Source organism: Ammodytes marinus (assembly GCF_949987685.1).
Source record: "Ammodytes marinus genome assembly, chromosome: 16".
NCBI lineage: Eukaryota > Metazoa > Chordata > Actinopteri > Uranoscopiformes > Ammodytidae > Ammodytes > Ammodytes marinus.
Window position 1 is genome coordinate 10,767,101 of NC_137220.1, and position 9,536 is coordinate 10,776,636.

Below are 9,536 nucleotides of genomic sequence, written 5' to 3' on the forward strand. Positions count from 1 at the left end.
CCATGTCAGTAAATAGATCATTTAAAAAATAAATAAGTAACACTAACAGCATCACTCCATGGATGTCCATGTCTTTCAACACTAAATATCTATTTACTAAAATATCTCAACTGATTGTCATGATTTGTGGTGATCCACTGACTTGGATGTAAACACTACTGATTATCTTCTACCATAAGATAGGACCTTATATCGGTAAGTGACCCCATAGTATATAGAGGTTGGACTTGGTAAAAATATTATGAACCTCAAAAGCAACAACGATAAAGAAAATACTTACAATAGAGTTGGGATTCTATCTTTGGTATCATACCACCATATCTTGTTATCCCTCAATGAGATCCCATATGTCCTCATTGTCCTATAAGACCAATACCCTTCAACCTTTTTCTGATGTCTGGTGCTGATAATTCACCTGCGTGTGTAGTCAGGAAAAATGCATATCTCATACCAAAACAGATTACCCATGTTAGGAGCAGCTCACATCTGCTTTTGTTCTCCACATTTCTACTTAGAGAAAGAAGAAGAAAGTATATCATGAAGAAAATAAAAAACACTCTTTGTCCAGTCTTCCATAAATATCCAGTAGACTTGATCAACAGGAAATGCCAGCAGTATCCTGTGAAGAGGCACATAGAGTTTTGTTCTCCTACGTACTAAAGTTTCTTGTTTTCTGTCTCTCATGCGTGCGCACACACACGCACGCACACACGCACACACGCACGCACACACGCACGCACACACACACACACACACACACACACACACAAGACAGACTCTTGCACTTGTTTACTGGGGTCCGATTAAAACAATATCCCTGCATGCCAATATTGTGAGTGCTTGTTTTTTAATGTGTTCTTCCTCTAGTGGTCGGCACTTAGCCAGCTAAGTTCTGCTGTAGCCAATAAGGATAAAGGCTTTGGCGGGGATGGCTCCCTGAAGGGTCCTGCTCCGGTGGCTCATGGTCGGACAGTCCACTTCCCCTAAAGAAAAAATGGAACTGAGGAATTCCAGCAATGTTTATAACTTGCCTCCTTCCTTTTTTTTTAACCTCAACCTAAGTTTTCTCAGTGGGAGGTGGTATTGTTTACAGCACATGCACATACACTTATACACACATACACACACACACACACACACACACACACACACACACACACACACACACACACACACACACACACACACACACACACACACACACACACACACACACACACACACACACACACACACACACACACACACACACACACACACACACACACACACACACACACACACGCAGTTATTGAAGTTGTTTCTCTCAAGACTCAGGAGTTGATGTGACTTTGATATTTAAGGTGACCATTACGGGATGATTAAAGACAGAGTTGAAGGCAGTTTGTTATGTCTCATGACGGGTGAGTGCTTTGCAAAATCTGGCTTTGTAGTAAAAGAGGCACTTGAATTCAATGGATCCAAACAAATACAAAGAGCGGACAAAAAAAGCTCACTGTGACATCCAGATAACCCTGCTCTCAATGGGCTTTGTGGATTGAAACCAAGGTCCTACTTAATGGTTTATGAACATCATCAAACAACAAATACTGCTTCGAACCCCCCCAGTGAGTCACATTTCTTGGAATAAAAAAAATAAAACATTTGTCTCTCTTGAGTCTATGTAATTACAGTCCAAACAGGTAACATAAATATAACAAATACTGATTTTCCTTGCACTATACGGAACATCTGCAACGTCTTTGCTATGTAGACAGTCAGTGCGGGCGTTTAATCTCATGCCTACAACAAGCAGCACATCCTTAAGTCAAGTCTGTCAGCACCCTCCAGATAGAATACATTGATCCCTTGAGGTTTGTGGAAAATCCAGAGGGGGGCATTTCATAAAGTAAATCTATTGAGAAATTGGAAAGGTTACATTCTAGGCTATAAACCGCATAGGTGGTAAAGAAAAAGTTACATAACCAAGGGTTGTTTGAAAGCAGTAGAACATGTAACTGTGGCTTTCATCATTTGCAACATTTGTTTATGTAAAGCACTTATATTCGTCACATTCAAATATTTTTTGTTATCTGAGCGGGTAAGGCGAACACACAGGACAGCCTGCACATTGCACATTACCACACGGTAGTTCCAAAACGTACAACAACAGCAACAAAAATAACAAAAAATTATCAATTGAATAATTGTGCAAAAAATGATATATCTTTAGTGGTGTCAGTCAATCCAACACTCTAGTACAGAATGACATATCTTAAAATGTTTTAAATTGATAACCATAAAAGTTCATTTCTGTTTGCTTTGGCAAACTTTAGTATAGTTAGTAATGATTTAGCCTGCTAACAAACCAAGCTAAGCATGCGGGGTATACATGTGGGACACATTGTGATTATTTGCAGTGCACATGATACTATGAGTTGTTTTACTTTTTATTTTGTGTGTGTGTGTGTGTGTGTGTGTGTGTGTGTGTGTGTGTGTGTGTGTGTGTGTGTGTGTGTGTGTGTGTGTGTGTGTGTGTGTGTGTGTGTGTGTGTGTGTGTGTGTGCATGGACTTGAAAATAACTCCCTAATCCAGTATTGTAGTAAACAAGGAGAGTGCTGAGGGTTGAAAATCAAGAGCTCAAAAAGCAGCACCAGAATCTGTTCCCTTGGACTTGTCAGCGGACAAGAGTTCACTGTGGGTATTCTGGCGAGTGTGTGTACGTATAAACTACGGTTTAAGTACATGTCAGTGGGCATACGTGTGCACCGCGTCCTGCAAATCCAAACAACAGAACTCACTGTGTTTTTGCTTCTCTCCACGAGCTTACCCACATTGAAATTGAAGCGTTTAAGGATCAACTTAGCAGTGTCCTTTGTTTTGGTTGGGTTCCTTAGCACAACTTTTGGGTTGAAAAGTTCTCCCTGAGTTGAGTGTGCTTATTGTGTGGCTTTGGGAGGATGGTGTGTGCCAGCAGTGCACCCATGTAGGGGGAAGGACACAGTCACCGCAGACAGAGGAAAACAGAAGGCAGCATCAGGTCGTGCTTTTGTTGTTCTTCAAGCATTTCCAGGGACAAAATAAATAGCTCTGCCTAACCAAAGGCATTTGCCTCTGTCGCCGCTATGAATGCACCACCATGAGAAACACATTACCAGCGGTTATGAGTGTTTTGCCCCTATCTAGAGATTCTCTCAGTTTCTCTCTCTGTTTTTCTTTTGCAAGCATTGGGACACGTGAAAGAAATGTTCTCCACCATGTTGTCCCGCTCAACATCTAATAAGCACACATGTGCAGTCAATTGCAGCCTTAACTTGCCATGGTCTTATCTCTATGAAGTACAGCAGCATTTTGGTACAAATCAGAGCTGTCTCTTTTTTTGCTGTTGTTTTTGTCCTCTTCATGTCCACTTCTACCAGCCGCTGATATCCGTTAGCATCAAAAGGCAGAAGTTTTTTTTAACTTAATGTGGGCTTTACATGGATCTTAAAGATCCTTGGGAAGGTTTTCACCAATGTTGGAATGTGGATAACTAATTTTGAGGGCGTGACTGAGAGGTCAGAGTGTTAAGGATGTCACTTGAGCAGGTCCCTAAAATAACATCACGTGCCAAACATTGTGTTATATATGGCAACAATGTAAAGGTGGGTGATCACCTTGAAAATGTATAGTCAGGTTTGCAAACATTGGAGGATATATAGACATGCTTCTTTCAAATCCTCCTCCAACACACACACACACACACACACACACACACACACACACACACACACACACACACACACACACACACACACACACACACACGCACACACACACCTTCTTGAGTTCTCTTGTACTGTCCCCATCACGCCAGTATAATGAGAAACATACGAGGACAGGAATTTCCCCCATTATATAAGGTGCGAGGGGAACTGTTTCTGAGAAAAGTGGTGCACGGAAAAAGATATGGAGATAGGGAGATTAAGAGGGAAAGCAAAAAAACAAGACAGTTGGAGAGAGACAGTGACAGACAGAGAGATAGAACCGGAGAAGAAGGTCAGACATTAGGGAAATAAAGGAACGCCAGTCGGAGCTGTGAACGATTCATTCACGTCTAACTAGTGATGGAAATAGGCCATTCATTGAGGCAGCAGCTTGGCCCCTAGAACATAAGGATGAAACAGAAAAACAAGGGCCCCTCTACTGCAGGTGTCTCTGCAGTGGGATATCTAATCATAAACATATGTGTACAGGCCTGGTTTAAATACAATGACGGACCCAGTTCAGGTATCATGAAAGGGTCAACCTATTTGTCACTAAGTGCAACACACACACACACACACACACACACACACACACACACACACACACACACACACACACACACACACGCACATATAGAAACACACACTCCCATACACACACACACACACACACACACACACACACACACACACACACACACACACACACGTGCATATAACCAAGAACATTCATTAAGAATTTAGACACGTGCTTCGCTTTAGCTTAAGTCAAGATGATAGTCTACTTTTTACCCCTTCCTTACGGCTTTCTACATCCATATTTGTTAACAAAATAATGGAATAACCTCAGGTGTTATGTGGTATTCAGTGTTGCACTTGGGAACTCCACTTTTAAGCAACGTTATGATGACACTTCTGCCTTACTCCAGCATGAAACTGAAAAATGACCACAATGAATTAAGTTATTTTGAGAAGATTGGAAACGACATCAACTCTGACAGGTAACTCTGCTGTTTTGAAGACAAGTTTAGTATTCAATACATCAAACTGCTCTGTATGAGCCTGCAAACATCTTCACAATGACAATGCAAACATGGTGAAGGTCAGCAATATAAATGTATCAAACATGTGATAATTAGCATTAAAAACAACATATAGCTGATGGGAAAGTCTTTACTTGGGCATGTAATTGGTCATAAAGGATTGAGCAAACTGACATTTTAACATCATGAAGGAATTAGATTAGAAACTGCAGATTGCCGAAGTTATACTGTAACTATTCAGCGGAACATGAACATGTGCACAAAAATTCAATTTCACTCCACTCATTATTTCGTTAATGTTGCTGTAGGAAAAGTCAAGGAATAACCAAAGTCAGTGTGATACTGTACATCCTCAGTGGACCATGGATGTCTGCATGAAATGTTATTGCAATGCATTCCCTAAATTAGTTCAGTTATTTCCGTATGTACCCAAGTGATGTGACAGACGGACTAATCGACAGAGCAGGATCTGCTTTTATTTTGAAATCATGCATGGCTCTCAGAGAGACAGTGGGGAAGAGAAGATGGTCTGACTGATGAAACAATCACTTGCCCTCCAGTGTTTTCTCACATGGGAGTGTTTGCATTCGTGATGAAGACTTTCTGACAGCAGCTATACTGGCTTTTTAAGGTTAACTTTGTTTTGTATTGCTTGTGTTGCCATGGTGAACTGCCACTTGTTGATATGTCAGTATGAGTTGTGTGGGTGCGGCTAATGGTTTTGAGTCAGTAGACAGAAGCAGACATGTCTTTCTCTGAAAATTTGGCGACTCCTCAGCTGAACTTAATGCCTCCAGGAAAATGTTCCAGCCTTCCAAGTACAATTAATTAGTCAAAAAGTCAGCTGTCACATCTTTTTATATGATTATCACTTGTTTTTCTCTTTTTTCTCCTTATTTTTCTTCTGGCTTTGTGTGTTACGTAACTCTCCTCCACAGTGGTAGGCTATGGATGTGTGCGTGTGTGCCTGTGTGTGCCTCTGCTGAGAAAAAAAATTCATATTGTCTGAAGCTTCCTGATGTAATCGGCCAAATCGGTATGTTAAAAAGGAGCATGGAAACAATAGCTGAGAGGTCAGCTGGGTCGTGGAAAACTGTTTTGTGGAACACAATGCTATCTTTAGACCTGGTAATAAAATCCCAATGGTGTGGGAAGGTACATTACAAGCCCTTTGAGGAAAGGGGCCTTCCGCTCTCTCCCAGACTCACCTGGGCTTTCTATTAGCCGAATGGACATGCTTGTCACTCACGTCTCTGCCTGAACACTCCAGCCTTCTCTCTGTCTGTCAACAGCAATAATCGCTGGTGTGACAGCCTGTGGCACTCTGTCTCGACAACAAAGACAGGTTTTATTTCTAGCGTGTTGCAGATGAATGTCCAAAGAGATCAAGCCCTGGAAATATCAGTGAGAACAGATTGTCTCAGCCCTTTTATCACGGAAAAAGAGAACAGAACGCCATCTTTAACCCTTTGATGCACAACATATGCACACCCCTTCTAATGCGCAACATGGGTCAAAATAGACCCACATTCATTTTCCATGTGTTTTCATGCTGGGTGAGTGTTTCTTTGTTGTATCTTTTGAAATCAATTTATTTTACTATTAAATGTCCCAATTATTCTTTTAATATCTTGTTTTAGATTAGTACAAGGTCAATCATTCCATTGTCCCTTTCTTATTTTACGAATAAAAATAGATTTTGAATTAGTACACCAAGTTTACACACACGGGTCAAAAATGACCCATTTATTCAAGTGTGATTTTGAATTAAATGACTATATACAATACCAATAATTTGCTTAAAATAATCACTTTAGCAGTGCTCTGGGCCAAATAATCATACATTTTATATTTGAAATGTGTTTATTTATTATACACACATGGGCATAGGTAAAGACATAACATAGACACATACCTCTGATAACGGATCTTATTGAACTGATATTTCAACCATTTTGCCATCTGATTATTTGTGACCAAATAATAACAACTGATCACAGTAGATATCATTGAATAAATAGTTTAAAAATTGTAAACTTATTTGTGACCTAATAAAATAAAAAACATATGATCACAGTACAGTAGATAACATTGAACTGATAATTTAACTATGTAATCTGATTTGTGACCACATAACACATAACATAACACATCTGATCACAGTAGACCGCTAAAAGCCATCTCAATTCTTGCATGCCTCACAAATGACCATGACATGTCTGTGCTCCTTACACACAGGCCTGGTGCACTGGGAACACCAGCTGCTGGCTTTTCTGTCCTTGCTAGTTGTGCAGATTGCACACCTCTTCCTCTTCCCTGGGCCCTCCTGCCTGATGTCGTCCTGTGGCTGTGTGATGCCTGGGTTTTGTTTTTTGATCCCGCATCTTCCCATTGCATCAAGGATGGGCTTTTGGAGTCTGGGTGTGCCCTCCATGCGCCTCCTCATATGTGGTATGACTAACTCCTTGCCCAGCTCCTTTATGAACAGGCGGCGTGCACTGCTCTGGCCACTCATGTACTCTGGATGTTGTGTAGTGAAGGTGGTGTATGCGTTGAGGGTCGCAACATCCAGCATGTTATACCAAAGGACCTTCGGCCACCTCCTTGTTCTCCGCTTACATGTGTAGGTGCCAACCATTTGATCCGTTGTGTCCACTCCTCCTTTTGTTTTGTTGTAGAACTGGATCACCTCTGGCTTCTTCTTTTGGTTGCTCTGATCCACTGCTTTGTCGTCGTGCATTGTACTCAAAAGGATAACAGACTTGCCTTTTTTCTGGACGTAGCTCACCATGGTCATGTTGCCTCTGAATCCAAACTCTGAGCTGTAGATCTCACGCAGTTTGGATGGCTTCATCACAGGTGGGATATCTGCCTTGTTCTGGCGGAGAGTGCCTACAACTGTTAGGTCCTTCTCAAGGAGCTTCTCAGCCAGAGGGACACTAGTGAAAAAGTTGTCCATCGTGATGTTCCGGCCTATGGGAGGAAAAGAAAAGATTGCACTTTATAAGTATATGATTATTAAATTCAAAGACCTCACATTTATTCTTTTTTTTTTTTTTTTGCTTACACATAAATCATATAAAACAAATTACACACTGAAAGACTAGAAACATAGATATTGTGCTAGAACTGATACTCTGCATTGTATATTCACCTGTCCCTCTGATCCCACTGCACAATTGTTGGACAACAGTCTCCCCAAGCTTCTTCTTAATCTCCTCTCCTGGCTGCCTCCCTGTGTAGACAGTTCCGTCTATTGCATAAGGCACCCTTGCATCGCACATCCAAAAGATTTTTAGCCCAACTGTATCAACTTTATAACATCATAACTCCGTTTCTATTGGGTCTATTTGCATGAAACAAAAACTGGCGGAGACACTGAAACCAGCACTTTCTCCACCCGCTTCGGGTTGCCCTTTCAGGACCCTTATTGTAAAGTGTCCCTTTAACTTTATCAAGACTAGCTAGCTAGCATCTTTCACAAGTCTAGCTAGCTAGCAGTTATCTTTATTATTATTATTATTTATTTATTTATATAGCCCTTTACAACAAACCTTACAGTGTACCAAAGTGTATCTTTCACAATTCTTTCACAAGTATCTTTCACAAGTCTAACTAGCTAGCTAATAGTTATTTTCCTTTCTGGCATAAGTAGCCTACTTATTCAATAGACAGTATGACTAATTCTCAAGATAACTTAAACCCTAATCAATCAATTAATATACTTATATTTCACGAGTCATCAAATGTCAACAGCTAGCTAGCTAGCTTACAGTAGCCTATTGTTTCCCTTTCTGACAAGAAATGGACTTAGTTCTTAAATTATCTTAAACATAATCAATAATTATGCACAGTTATCACATCAAATTGCTTATCAGGTAAGATTATAATAATGTTAAAACAATACTTACATGTTTTGGATGTTCAAATTGTCCACAGTAAATATGTTCCTAATTGCAAACACAAATTTCAATGCGGGTCATTTCTGACCCATGTCTGAAAACTTCATGTAGACTGACAAAAGCTATGCTTATTCATAAAGGAAGAAAATAAAAATGAATAGTATGATTTGTGCCAAACAAAACAAATGAAATTTACTGAGTACTTGGTTTAGTAAATGATAAAATACATAGATTCAAAACATTCAGCAAAGAAACACTCAGCGATACATGAAATTACATAGGAAATGAATGTGGGTCATTTTAGACCCATGTTGCGCATTAGAGGGGTAGTGATACAAAATGTGTTTTTATTCAAAATGTAAAAAAGAAAAATTAAAAAAAAGTATGAATTATGATCAAAAACAAGTTAATTGAGGAATACCTGGAATACTGAATAATGAAATGAATTGATTGCAAAGATACAGCAGATAAAAACTCAGTCGGGTCACTTTAGACCCATGTTGTGCATCAAAGGGTTAAAGGTGGAGTCATCAAATCTGGAGAACGCTTCTTGTCAAGATGACTTTTCATCAAAATCAGTGATTATCTCCTCAAAATCCACTACCTGGCCATACTGTGTGCGTGTGTGTGCTGAAAATCCAGTGTTAATACACAGCCTAGGCTTTGTTAACGGGCATGTTGCCAACTACAGTGGGCCCCTTTTGTTTACAGAGACTAGGCTGTGTATTAACACCATATTTCTTTTCAGCACACACACAGTATGACAAAAATGGATTTTGTCAACAAGTGTTCTTCAGAATTGCTGACTCCACCTTTAAAGCAATGTGGGTATGTCAGTTTGTCTGCTGGTTCACCACTTTGGTCC